Source organism: Leucoraja erinacea, chromosome 17 (genome assembly GCF_028641065.1).
Source record: "Leucoraja erinacea ecotype New England chromosome 17, Leri_hhj_1, whole genome shotgun sequence".
NCBI classification, from domain to species: domain Eukaryota; kingdom Metazoa; phylum Chordata; class Chondrichthyes; order Rajiformes; family Rajidae; genus Leucoraja; species Leucoraja erinaceus.
Window position 1 is genome coordinate 17,373,701 of NC_073393.1, and position 15,052 is coordinate 17,388,752.

The 15,052-nt window shown below is 42.9% G+C and overlaps 1 protein-coding gene across 3 annotated transcripts in view; it reads left to right on the plus strand.

Moving 5' to 3' along the window:
* Window positions 1–8,024: 8,024 nt before the first annotated feature.
* The window catches only part of LOC129705222 (RNA-binding Raly-like protein), a 546,381-nt gene continuing 539,353 nt past the window's right edge, over window positions 8,025–15,052 (plus strand). Inside the window, exon 1 of one of the 3 annotated variants that reach the window (XM_055648693.1) lies at window positions 8,025–8,100. The gene's annotated coding sequence lies outside the window, so the exon portion shown is untranslated. The remainder of the gene's footprint in view (window positions 8,101–15,052) is intronic. The other 2 variants (XM_055648694.1, XM_055648695.1) reach the window with 2 other exon arrangements.

The window sequence follows — 15,052 nt, forward strand, 5'->3', positions numbered from 1 at the left end:
GAAAGTAGAAGCAGGAGTAGGCCACTCGGCCCCTCAAGCCTGCCCTGCCATTCACTATGATCATGGCTGATCTATGATGGCCTCCTTCTATGCCAGTGGCACAAAACCTTCAATTCTTCGATCTTTCAAATATTTACCTATTTCCTCCTTTAATATATGTGATGATCCGCCCTCCACCGCCCTCGGGGGCAGAGAATTGAAGGGATTCACACCCCTTCTGAGAAAAGAAGTTCCCATGCAGCTCAACATTAAAGACCAGCACCTTGTACATCTATCCCATGGGTGAAAACATCTCAACCTTTACCCTGTCAGGCCTGCTTACTTTCTCATATGTTTGAGTAAGGTCACCTCTGATTCATCTAAACTCCAGGAAATGTAGACACAAACTATCTAGTCTTGCTTGATAGAACAATCCTCTCATCCCAGAAATTAGCCTTGGGATTCTTATTTGGATTCCCTCCTACATCAAGAAGGTAGGTAGACTCTGCCAGGTTAGTATAGTCAGGGTGTAGGCATTGCAAACTTTGTAGACATAAGGAACGGCAGCAGTTAGAATGAGCTAATGTACACAAAGTGCTGGAGGAACTCAGCAGGTCAGATAGCATCTCTAGAGAATGTGGATGTGATGTTTAGGGTCAGGACCTTTCTTCAGACTGAATGTAGAAAGGAGGAGAAAGCTGGAGTAGAGGTGGGACAGGACAAAGCCAGGCAAGTGATAGGTGGATACGTGTGAGGGGGTTGATTGGCAGATAGGTGGAGAAAGGCCAGAGGTGAAAAGGGGACAACATTTTGTGTGAGATACAGTGATAAGAGATATGAAATGACAGGCCAGGGATTGGATACAGTGAAAAAGGACAGGAGAAAGCGGGCGGGATAATGGGAGAAATGGGTCTGCATCCAGGAGGGGGGTGGTCACAGGGGAGAGAAGGGGGTCAGTACAGGAATGGGAAGGGGAAATAAAATGGTTTGAAACCGGCAGATCCAGACACCTTTGGTGGACGGAGTGTAAACGTTTGACAAAACAATAGACAATAGGTGCAAGAGGAGGCCATTCGGCCCTTCGAGCCAGCACCGCCATTCAATGTGATCATGGCTGATCATCCCCAATCAGTACCCCGTTCCTGCCTTCTCCCCATATCCCCTGACTCTGCTATTTTTAAGAGCTCTATCCAGCTCTCTCTTGAAAGCATCCAGAGAACCGGCCTCCATCACCCTCTGAGGCAGAGAATTCCACACACTCACAAGAAGGGTTTCGGCCCGAAACGTTGCCTATCTCCTTCGCTCCATAGATGCTGCTGCACCCGCTGAGTTTCTCCAGCATTTTTGTGTACCTTCTTTGTGAGAAGAAGTGTTTCCTCGTCTCCGTTCTAAATGGCTTACCCCTTATTCTTAAACTGTGGCCCCTGGTTCTGGACATTTGTACTCTTCCCTTTTTTGCCACTTTCCCCCAAAGTTAAGACTTAAATCGAAGGTTCAATTTATGATGAACCTAAAGTGGATGTGGTGCTCTGAAGCTGATGCGTGAGTTAGATTGACATTGTGCACTTCGAGGCAAAGGCAGGAACAGAGTAGAATTGAGCCAGCTTAAAACAATACTGAAGGTGAAGTAGACCTGAACATTACAAATACATGTTTGCCTTTCTGGAACGTAAACCATACTTGGTTTAAACACAATTATGTTTTGATTGCTGAATCGGTGTGAAGAAATAATGGACAATTTATTTAATCCAACACAAATTGGAGGAATAGCACCTCATATTTCGCTTGGGCAGTTTTCAACTCAGTGGTGTGACTCTTGATTTCACTAACTTCAACTAACCCTCGCTTTCCCTCTCTCACTCCATCCTTCCCCTATCCTAGTTCTCTAACTAGTTCCACTGTCCTCCTGATAAATATTTCTGATTGTATGCCTCGTTGTCACCTTCCCCTCAGCTAACCCTGTACCATTCAACATTTCCTTCATCGTCCTCTTTGATTTGTGTTTTCACACCTTACCCTTCCATATCTCCATCTCCCTCTCCCCTGACTCTCAGCCTAAAGAAGGGTCTCGACCTGAAACGTCACCCATTCCTTCTCTCCAGAGATGCCGCCTGTCCCGCTGAGTTACTCCAGCATTTTGTGTCTATATTTAATTACATCCCTTTCTAACTGCTGCTTGCTTTTCCCAACGGAATGAAATTATTTTAGCTTTTACATAGGGTAGGAAAGTAGAACAGGTGTAGATGCTGCATTGTTACAGTATCAGAAAATTAATCATCAATATTTAGGAGCGTTGCCCATCCACATCTTAGCGGAGAAACTTGTCACCCTGGGTGATTGATTCCAGAAGCTTTCAGCTGCAACGTTGTAAGCTGAAACTACAGTAATAAAACTGCTCAAGCATCAGCAATAGCTTTATTAAAATATCAACTGTAAACTTTAGCCAATAACTCTACCTTTGCAGGATTTGTCACCTTGTTCTCATCTTCCTGTTCCCCACTAGTTTTCTTCTTTTATTTTTTCCACTTAGTTTAAAGATACAGCGCATAAACCGGCCCTTCGGCCCACCGCGTCCGCGCCGACCAGCGATCCCCGCATATTAACACTACCCTACACACACACTGGTGACAATTTACAATATTACCACGATAATTAACCAACATACCTGTATGTCTTTGGGAGGAAGCCGGAGCTGCTGGGGAAAACCCACGCAGACAAACAACCGTAGTCGGGATCGAACCCGGATCTCTGGCACTGTGAGGCAGCAACTTTAACGATGTGCCATCATGCCTTCCTTGAACATTTGCATTTGACAAGGTTCTACATGGTTGGCTGCTCTGGAATGTTAGATCGCTTGGGATCCAGGGAGAGCTAGCTGACTGGATAGAGAATTGGCTTCATGGAAGGAAGCAGAGAGTGATGGTGGAAGGTCGTTTTTCAGACTGGAAGCGTGTGACTAGTGGTGTGCCTCAAGGATTGGAGATGTGCCCACTGCTGTATGTGTTTATGTCCATGATTTGGATGAGAAAGTAGAAGGGATTGTTAGTAAGTTTGCAGATGACTTTAAAGTGGATAATATTGTAGATAGCAAAGATAGTAATCAAAGGTTTCAGCCATACAGTAGATCAAGCAGGATCTTGATCAGTTGGTCATGTGGTCAGAGGAATGGTTAATGGGGTTGAATGCAGATAAATGTGAGGTGTTGCATTTTGGGAAGCCGAGCCAGGGCAGGGCCTTCACAGTATATAAGCAAGGTTCTGGGGAGTGTTGCAGAGCAGAGGAACGAGGAGTGCAGGTACATAGTTCCTTGAAAGTGGCGTCACAGGTCGATAAGGTGGTCAAGATGGCTTTCGGCACATTGTCCTTCATCAGTCAGGAGTTTGAGTGTAGAAGTTGGGATATTTTGTTACTGCTATACAAGGCGCTGGTGAGGCCACAGTTGGAGATTTGTGATCAGTTTTGGTCTGAACTATATGGAGAGGTTGGGCAGGCTTGGACTATATTCTTCAGCGCAAGGAAATATGAGAGATGATCTTATAGAGGTGTATAAGATCTTGAGTGGAATAGATAGGGTAGATACACATTTTACCCAGAGTAGGGGAATCAACGTTCGGCCTTGCTTGCCCATGCCGACCAAGGTGCCCCCATCGCAGGACATAAGTTTAAGGTGAGAGGGGAAAGATTTAACAGGAATCTGAGGGAATCTGAGGAATCATATCCCCCTCAACCTTTCCTATCCATGGACCTGTCCAAATGTCTTTTAAATGTTTTCATACAGGGGGTGGTGGCTACATGGAACAAGGTGCCAGAAGATGTTGTTGAGGCAGAAACTATCACAACATTTAAAAGACATTTGGACAGGTCCATGGATAGGAAAGGTTGAGGGGGATATGGGCCAAATGCAGCCAGGTGCGACCAGTGTGGATGGTGAAGCTGGGCTGAGGGGCCTGTTTCAGTCCTGAATGACTCTATGACTCTATAACACAAACTCTCAATGATTTGTGCAAATAGTCTCAAAATAATTTTGCTTGTAAACAACTTTCAACTATTCTTAGATCCTCTAATACTCATGGCCCTCACATTATATCTTCCGTAGTTTTGAAAAGTCAATATATCACTATATACCTTTGCTGATGTCTGTTTCTGTCCTTATCTCCTTGCATTTCCTTCATTAGTATTAATTGGTCTTTACAATTCTCTCTTCTCACTGTCCCTCTTTCTCCCAACTATCTCTATCTTGCTCACTCTCCTCACCAATCGCTCAGTATCATTAACTCTCTTCTCAATCCTCCCCATCCTTGCCTCCCTATTGGCTCCCCATCTTCCCCTTCTCATTTCTCCCCCTCACGTTTACCCTCGCTCTCTCTCTCTCTCTCTCTCTCCCCCACTCTCTCTCTCTCTCTCTCTCTCTCTCTCTCTCTCTCTCTCTCTCTCTCTCTCCCTCTCTCTCTCTCCCCTCTCTCTCTCTCTCTCTCTCTCTCTCTCTCTCTCTCTCTCTCCCCTCTCTCCCGTCTCTCTCTCTCTCTCCTCTGCTCTCTCTCTCTCTCTCCCCGTCTCTCTCTCTCCCCGTCTCTCTCTCTCTCTCTCTCTCTCTCTCTCTCTCCCTCTCTCTCTCTCTCTCTCTCCCCATCCCCGTCTCTCTCTCTCTCTTTCTCAATTCAATTCAATTTCAATTAAAAAACTTTATTGGCATGATAAAAATACATTGTTATATAAAACATGACATACATATTTAAAATGCATAGGTATAAATACAAGTATGCAGTGCATGAATAGATATGTCCCTGTACATAAATTCGCAATAGGCCTATAGCCCTTTATTGATTGCTACACGTTCTTGCTGCTGTAAGCAGTACAACACAATAGCAAGTTTAGCAATTCAATATTAATTTCTTAGTGTCAGTTAATGTCAATTAGTGTGTGCGTACATATGTGCATGTTGATCATTCACCGTCTCTCAGGTTATGGCATGCTGTTACGTATTGTGCACCAAGATGTGCCGTATTTCCTTCGCCAAGGATTATTCTTAGTTTTGATGTATCTCTAGTTCTTTAAAATCAGGGGTTGCCACACTGAGTTTGTCAAAGTATGCTTTCCTTGTTTTGTCAATTTTTTTGCATTTTAGGAGGAAGTCACCTCTGTTTCAACCTCATCTGTCGAACAGTGGCCGCATATATTCTGTTTTCTCTTGGTTGCCAGAATCTCTTCTGTTTTCCTTTTTCAACTGCCAAATAGTGGTCACTTAACCTGTATTTGGTGAGGGCCTGTCTCTGCATTATGTCTCTAACAGTTGAGAGATAGTCTGCCAATTTATAATCACTTTTTAGGGCACAGTAACATTCTAATCTGCTTTGGCTTTTGGTTTCTTTATCCCAATGTTCCAAATACGTTTCTTTACATTGTTTGATAATTTGGTTCACTCTAACTGGTGATTGGGGGTCAGTATTGATCTGAGGCCGGTCAGGGTTTAACTGGATAGGGTTTAACTGAATAGGGGTAGTTAGTCTCAGTACCAACTGACACAGGGAACTCTTTTCTGGGTTCCCCTCTTGTGTTTGAAGGGCTTTAAACTGGAGGGTATCTGGGGGGCTAGATTTAAGGTGATTCCAAAAATTTAGTGCTCTTTTCTGGATATTTATTATCAGTGGGTATCTGCCTAGTTCCGCCCTACATGCGTTTGTTGGTGTTTTCCTTTGGATACGGAGGATGTTCCGACAAAATTCCGCATGCAGGGCCTCCGTTGTATGTTTTTCCCATTTACTATAACTATGGTGACTGAGCGGACCCCATACTTCACTACCATATAGCGCAATAGGCTGGATTACAGTCAAATATTTTAAGCCAGATTTTAATTGGAATTTGGATGTTGTAGAATCTTCTTTTTATTGCATACAGAGCTCTTCGAGCTTTCTCTTTTAGTGCATTCACTGCGTATTGAAGCTCCCTGATGCTGAAACAGTTAGACCAAGGTAAGTATAGCTCATAGTGTGTTCGGTAACAGCACCATTGAGAGTAACTTTGTATTTATCTTCCTGACATCTGGGTCTTTTCTGAAAAATCATGATGTTGGTTTTCTTTAGATTTACTGCCAGGGCCCAATTTTGGCAGTACTCATCAAGTAGGTCCAACTGTTGCTGCAGTTCCTGTTCTGTGGGGGACAGCAGAACCAAGTCATCCGCATAAAACAGGGATTTTACCTCTCCGTCCAGAAGACAGAGGCCCGGCTCTGTGCTCTAGTCCAACTTTACTCCCAAATCGTTGATATATACATTAAACAGTGTCGGGCTCAGATTGCAGCCTTGTCGGACGCCTCTTCTCTGGGCGAAGAGATCAGTGCGTTTGTCCCCAATTTTAACGCCACATTTATTATTCAGATACATTGATTTGATAAGGTCATATACCTTTCCTCCAATACCACAGCCGAGGAGTTTGTAATAGAGCCCTTCATGCCAAATAGAGTCAAATGCTTTCTCAAAGTCAATAAAACAGGCAAATATTTTCCCATTTTTCGCTTGGTGTACATGTTTTTCAATGAGAGTGTGGAGGGTATAAATGTGGTCAGTGGTACGGTGTTTTGGGAGGAAGCAAATTTGTTTTTTACTGAGAATGTTGTGTTTGTTTCTCTCTCTCTCTGTCTCTCTCCACCATCCAGTGTGAAGGGTCTACTAAAGGGATAAGATATGCATGTTTAGAATATTGATGACTAGCTCAAGAACCTTGAGGGAGAAACAAGATGCATGACTTAATTATGGAGAAACAAATTGTGCAGAGTTCTGTTCATTGCTCTCTCTTGTGTGTATGTGTGTGTGTGTGTGTGTGTGTGTGTTTTCAATTATTAATCTATCAAGTCACTGATGGGATGCATAACATGAGTAGGTGATGGTCTCCAGAGCTACGGCTCCCCATGGAGCTATAAGCCTGTCTTTGAGAGAGGTAGAGGAGGACTTAAGAGAACATTATGAGAAAGAAATTCAATGGACTTGGTGGTCTTTTAATTAAAATGATTTAGAAAATGACAGTATACAGCTATGAAATGTAATGGTTAAATTAACATGGAACCGTTTCAAGGACAGTTCCTCCTTCCTCACTGCACAGAATAACTGAATATGAAAGGTGCAGCAGCAGGGATCTGCATTCAATGCATTTGGGCATTGTGACCAACACACCAGTAGCCACAACAATTAAATTAGAAGTAATTTCCCTGTTTTGTGTTTTGCAAATGGATAATAGGCAGCAGGGCCCTGGGATGCGGTTAGTCTTGCCCTTCCCCTGGCCTGGTCATTAACCCACTGGAAGAAGTAATAGTTGAGAGAGGGTCCGTATCCACAACGCTTGCTAAGTTTCCTGCACTTGTCACATGTCGCTGCATCAGAGGCCGTAGCCTCGGAATAAAAGGATGTCCCTTTAGAAAGGAGATGGGGAGTGGAGGATAATTCATTTGAGAAGATCTGGGAAAAATGGACCGTTTATTTGAGCCATGACACCAATTAGATAAATGCCGAGCTAGATATGGGAAGATTGTGTTATATAGAACTAGATGGTATGTTTGTATGAATATTGAATTATCTCCGGATAACTAATCAATGTAATGTTTTTTTCTTTTTTAAATTTGGTAAGTGAACCACACAGTCTTATTACAACTTTTTATTTATTTACTTTTTTTTTTTCCCCCTATCTACTTATTTTTTTATTTTGATTGCTGTTTTTCTTATTTTGTTTTATTTATGGTGATGGTGTTGCACGGTTTTGTATATATCTCTTAAAAATCAATCAAAAGTTAAGTGAAAAAAAAAGAAAGGAGATGGGGAGGAATTTCTTTTGCCAAGAACTCGTCGCCACAGATAGCTGAGTAAAAAACTTACACAAAAGCAGGGGGAGCCTATTTTGTTTGTGCTCCCTCGCCAACTGCATCTGTTGCTCTGCAACTGAAGACGAGTGTCTCGCGCTCCTACTTCGGAGAACAGGTGCACGGAAATGTGATTGATTTTTGTTTTATCCTTTGGAAAGTGTCAGCTGGATATTTCAACCCCTTTTATGTCCAATAGGATGAAACGCTAGAGAAATCTCCTTCTGGGACTGAAGAGCTTTGAGAAAAATCTGTAACAGAACAGATGATGCAAGGTATGTGGAAAGAATATACTTAAATGGCCAATTCCTTACTTCCATGTTTAGTAACATTACAGTGGATTATATTGCAAACTAGCAGCGAATGGCAACAAAACATTGGCTGCTTTAACACAGTTATTTGGACAGCTTATCTTGCACTGTAATTTGTGTATTCTCTGCTGCTATTATTGATCAGAAACTATAACTTTGTGTCTATTCGGCCTTACTGATAATTGCCAACATTATTTAGATTTTTTTACTATAATGGACAGATCCCCTAAATCTTTTTCAGTTTTTCATACATTTTCTTAAAATGTTTTTCCATTGTTAGTTGCAAGGGATAGATTCAGTCAACATTTCAGAGGGAATGTAATAAATGTGTTGTCCACTCATTTTCAGTTAGTGAAAATTACATTCTCCAGGGTAATTGTGTTTAAGGCACAAATGGTACCCCAGTCACACGTTCTTTGATTATGATAAGAAATCATGCTCCTTAAATCTATACATTTTTAGTCAGAGTTGAAATTGATACATTTGGTGAATCTACGGAATTAATTGCCACAGAAGGCTGTGGAGGCCGTCAATAGATATTTCTAAGGCGGAGATTCACAGATTCTTCATTAGCATGGGTATCAGGGGTTATGGTGAGAAGGCAGGAGAGTGGGGTTGAGGGGGAAGATAGGCCAGCCATAATTGGATGGCGGAATAGACTTGATGGGCCGAATGGCCTTATTCTGCTCCTAGAATTTATGAACGTATGAACTGATCATATGAACTTCAATTATTTTGGTCAATTCCATTTTCACACATCAATAAGATGAAGAATAAATCAAATCTGTGTATCCTTCCTAGAAGAGTAATGATTCCATTGGAAAGGGGTGATGATGGTGTAGAGTTATGAGATCCATGTTTGAGCAGCCCTGGATATCTGTAATCGTGAGATTTCAGTCCGACTCTGTGTGGAATGAAATGAAGCAAGAGTTGCTGAGGATGGAAGCATGAAAATGAAGCAAGCAGGAATTGATGCCCAGTCATAACTTAATGTGGCTGTCTGCAATCTCCTTCCAGCCAACAGCAGACAATACTGTGGCATGTTCAGAACCATGAAAAGAACTTGATTTCCCTGCACCAACTGAAAAATTGTTTTTAGACACCAGGCAACTGCGTCAGCAATGAGACAAACAATTAGTAACATCCAGTTAATTAAATGGGGAGTAGACAAGTAAACAGTGAAGTTTGAGAGACATCTTAAGTGCGTTTTCAGAACAAATTGACACTGTACGACCTTATTTCCATGTATTGTCAAACCCAGGCCCCGTGATAAAGCTTATCCAAGCAGATTTATGAACCTCTGCACTTCCCCGACGGGTCTCTTGAGGAGTGTTTGTGATATTGTTTTATTGCAAAGGAAAACGCGCTTCAAGCGATGCGGAGATGCCATTCAACTGCATGAAGTATCTCAAAACAACCTACCAATAAGAAAATATTTGCATTGCACAGAGACACAGGAGACTGCAGGTGCTAGAATCTGGTACAGAGATGAGCTGCTGGAAGATTTTGTGGGTCAGACGGCATCTGTGGATGCAGTGGAATAGTTGACGTTTTGGATCGAGACCTTGCCTTCACAGATGTTGCCTGATCTACTGAGTTCTTCCAGTGGCTCGATTTAGCTTTACATTACCAGACTGCATTTGTGTCCAAGGCACATCCCGAAATATTTCACAGTGTGTAATGGGTTTAGAAAGCTTATCCTTGTTGGATGGTGGCAAGTGATGTGTGCATCACAAGCAGTGAAAAACATGAACAGATAACCTCTTTTTAAATGTGTTGGATAACTGAACCAATGAATTAAATGCTATGGGATGGTAGACGTGAAATTTAATTGGCTTTAAGGTCAATGTGTTACATTGAACAGCGCTGCACAAGAACACACCATTCAGCCTCTGATGTCTGTGCTTAATATGATGCCAAGTTAAACTAATCTCTTCTGCGAGCATGTAATCCATTTCCCTCCATTCCTTGCATAACCATGTACTTAAAGTATCTAAAAGCCTATTAAACACCACTATCGTATCTGCTTCTCACACCACCTCTGGCAGCACATTCCAGGCACCTAAGCTCTATTGCCAAACATGTTTTCTAACGCATCTCCACTGAATTTACCCTCTCTGATTTTAACTAATCCCCTCTAATCACTGATATTTCTATCCTGAGAAAAGTTTTGACTACTCATTTATGGCTTGCATTATTTTATGGATGTACTTATGTTTGTCTTGGGTCTCCCCGTAGCCTTCGATGTTCCAGAGGAAACAATCCAAGTCCGTCCAACACCTCCTCATAGTGAATACCCTTTAATCCATTCATCATTCTGGTAATCCTCTTGGACTTGAGAGATAAGCAAGGAAACAGGCCCTTCAGCCCACTGAATCCATGTTGACCAGCGACCACTCCCATACACTAGTACTATCCAATTAGCCTACAAACATGTACACATTTGGAGTGTTGGAGGAAACCGGAGCAGTCACAGGGAGAATGTGCAAACTCCGTACAGCCAGCCCCCGTAGTTTGGATCAAACTGGGGTCTCTGGTGCTGTAAGCATGTGTAACTCTACCGCTATGCCACTTGGCCGTCTTGGCAAACCTCCTTTGCAAAGAAATGCTGCATGTGACCAGGAGCTATTAGTTCCAATCCCTAGCTGTGAGGAGGGCAGCATGAGAGCCAAATATGACCATTGTTTCCACTTCATGCTCTGTCACCGGTTGGAGGTCAGCAAGGCATCCTCCAGGAGCCCGCTGTGACCTGGCAACACGCCTCGACGCCTTTCTCAGCAAGGGCAGGCTGCTGCTGCCTCCACGGACTGCCCCGGGACGTATAATACAGTGGGAACGCCACTTGTATCCAGTGTTGATTGTGTGATTGAGATCTAGCTTTGAAATAACGACACCGTGCCACATGATAAATCAGTGCATTTTTTTTTGCTCTCCAAAGAGAAAATCCACACACTGCTCTGTGATGTAGTTACCATCCTCCCCTTTCTCAGCCGAATACTTGCACGTTTGTTCAGCTGGTGAAATCACTATACTGTACAGGGAACTCACTCATCCGCAGCCCTACACGTCACCTTCCACAAGGCCGACAGTGACCACCAGCTCCCATTCTTCTCTAATGTATACAGTCACTGCTGAATGGAAACTTAAAGTCATTGCACCCTACAGCAGGGAAGACAGCCATTCAATGTGTCACACTTGCCAGATGCAATCAATTCTTCTCCTTCACCTTCTGTCCCCCATGACCTCACAGACTAGTCATTGAGGGTCAATTTACTGGGATGCCTGTTGGGGTCAAAGCATTTATTATTAAAGGTTAGCGTGACCACTTTCAGGAATGTCAAATTAATCATCTGTGATGGGGCCCTTTACGATACGATACGAGACGATAGAACTTTATTGATCGCAGGAGGGAAATTGATCTGCCCACAGTCATAAAACACAAAATACATGAAACATGAAATTAAAGTGACGAGTGGAAAGGATTGGGGGTGTGCAAAGATTGGGTAGGGGGGGGGGTGGGGGGGGGGGGGGGGGGGGGGGCGGAGGGGGGTTAGTCTTCCCCACGGCAGAAGGGGGAGGACTTGTACAGTTTGATAGCCACAGGGAAGAAGGATCTCCTGTGGCGTTCTGTACTGCAACTTGGCGGGACCAGTCTGTTGTTGATGGTCTCATGCACAGGTGCATTTGTGTGTAATTTATTGGACACCCCTACTTATCATATACCAGCCACACATACACACACACACCAAACCCCATGCGTGCACGCACACATACATGCACAGACATCTAAACATATACATAAATCACACACACACACACACACACAAGTATGCACAGACATCTAAACATATACATAAGTCACATATACACACCATTTACGTGGGGCGCACACACATGTACACCTGATTGCATTTTTCACTGCCTGGATTTTCAAAGTCCCTTGCATTCAAGACCAACCTTTGAATTTATTCACCATGTTGTATAAATGTCCAACCCAGTCCCTCGGTTATTCAGCTCCGCAGATACACACTGTTTAGATTAGCCTACCTCCAAGTGCTGCTTCCCTGCAACTCCATTACGTCACACTTACTGGGCATTAAATAGTTTCTGCCACTGTCGATTTCACCAGTCTCCCTACAGCCTACTCCAAATTTCATTATTTACAATATTGTAAAGTTTCCATTCATCCTCAAACTTCAAAATGTTGGCCCCATGATCCATATGTTAATCCTTTTATGTGTATAATACAAGGAAAGCAAGCAAAAGTGTAATGACCCTTGTAAGGTCCCATTGCATGCTTCCCCAAACAGGAAATAACCTGCTGATGAGCACAGTCTGCCTGCTGAGTGTTAGTGTCACCCCGGTTAATGTCACTGCTTCATGAACCAGAAGATCATGAACAAGGGGATGTCAGGTAATTAGTTGGAACGGAATGGAATGCTTTATTGTCACATGTGACGAGGCACAGTAATATTCATTGCTTGCATACCCAAGCTTTTCGAATAGCGGCCACCTACGGTGCTGACATAGTTACAAAGTATCCCTGCCCATACGCAGTAGGCCCACCTGTTTGCATATCCTATCCTAAACCATTCCTATCTATGCACCAGTACAAATGCCTTTTAAATGTTGTGATAGTAACTGCCTCAACTACCTCCTCTGGCAGATTGTTCGTTCCACCCACCCATTGTGTGGAATAAGTTGCCTCTCAGGGTTCCTATTAAATCTTTCCCCTCTCACCTTAAATTTGCCTTATCTATTCCTCTTATGATCTTACACACCTCTATAAGATTACCTCTCATCCTCCTGCGCTCCAAGGAATAAAGTCCTAGTTGTTCAACCTCTCCCTATAGCTCGGGCCCTTGAGTCCTGGCAACATCCTCGTAATTCACCTTAACAACATCTTTCCTATAGCAAGGTGACCAATACTGAACAGAATAATCGTTGCATTATCCAACACATCTTTTCTCTTTATTAGTATTTGACAGGGTGTTACTCAGGACTCAGCCACTTCAGATGACGACAGGGCCTACTGCCGCAGTTCTTCCCCACAGAGATCTTGGTTCTATGGTTCACTGAATCCTTCAGCATGAATCCTGCAGTCCAGAATGTGCCAGTGGATAGGATTTGCTTCTAAAGACACCTCCTCCCACGGAAAGACCGACAATTTTCAGGCAGACCAAAGTGCTTCTATCTTCCAATTGATGATCTTGCCGCAGTATTTGTTGTTTGTCTTTCCATGTGTCCCTGGGAACAGCCTTTATATCACAGAGTCCTCTATCATGCAGATGCTCTCGACAAACATCGACAAAAAAACATTGTATCACTTCACTGTGTGCAAGCACACAATCCACAAATGTTTAGCAATTGTCTCCTCCACCTGAAATAATGGAGCAACTCTAAATCGTCAGGAAATTCTGAGCCACTGAAGGTATTTGGAACCTGCTCACCTTTCTCAATCAGATCGTTCCATATATCCACCACCCTCTGTGTGAAACGGTTGCCCCCAGGTTCCTATTAAATCTTTTCCCCCTTCACTTAAACCTAATGTCATCTGGTTCTTGATTCCACTACTCTGGGTAAAAGATTCTGTACGTTTACCCTATCTATTCCCCTCATGATCTTGTACACCTATAAGATCCCCCTCATCCTCCTGCACTTCAAGGAATAAAGTCCTAATTGTTTTTAATTTCTTCAACCCTTGAGGTGATAGGCCATTCAAGAACTGCCACTATCATATATAATTTCTTTTTTCTAAGTCATTGAAGCACTTCCACCCATGTGTTGATCTGCCTATCAATTATCTTACAATTTTGATAAGTGCGCTTTGAAGTTTATTGTGGAAAGAAAGATGGATGGCAGAATTGAAGGAGGAATGATGAATAGTCTTTGAAAACTGGCCAGGTTTTCGTCTAAGTGGTGTTTGATTGTGTTTTTTAAAAAAAAACCCAGTGCCAGATAATATGCTTCAACACCAGGTCGAGAGCTTGAGATTTATTGAGCCTTATTCCCTTTAGTGTTCATTAAATTCCAACAAACAGGAGCTCCTTGTACTGTCACACACGTTCTCAAGCATCAACTGAATAATTACACCACAAAAAAGTTCTCATAGAAATATAATTCCCAAACAAAATATGATATTCTCCATGTTAATGGCGATGTACTCTTAGGAAAATGTCCTAGTTTTGTGTCTGTTCCAAACCCGGATACAGCGATCAATTCAGAACTTCCATTTTATGCACTGCAAATAGAAAGGTATCCTTTAGAGTTTGGGCTGTATTGTACAGAGTCTATTGCCCAGAGTAGTGGCTGTATTGTACATTGATGCTTCTGTGTGAGAGGCCACATCAAACAATCTGCATTTTCAGAGGGGTGAACAAGGAGACACCTATTGTTTCAATAGAAAGTGAAGGGTGTGCCCCTGAAGAGACCATAGTGCAATACTGGACAGTATTGGGGGACAGAAGAGGGTGAAGTTACTCCATTCAAGGGATTACGGTTGGCGATGAGAAAGCATTAATCTCACTGACATCAGACGTATTTATACCTCATGTACAAACGATGAACAACTTTGTTGATGGTATTTGTGTCTCCAATGCAGAGCTCAATGCTTTAAATAAGGCAAGTTTCAGCCATATACACTCATGGGAAGTGTTTTGGAGGGATGTGAGCCAGCCAAAGGCGTGGAACTAGTGGATGAGTTGGGCCAAATGACCTGTTTCCACAATGTATATCTCCATGGCTGTGACAGACTCACTGCTTTGATTATTGTTGACTCCATTTACCCCCACATTTCCGCCCCTACTCTCCCTTGTCATTCCATCTGCATTTAGCTAAATCAATAGCTGTCATCAAAGTAAGTTGTCAATCAGTTGGCTGCAAAGCTTGAATGATTCCAATTTTGATTGATGTACAT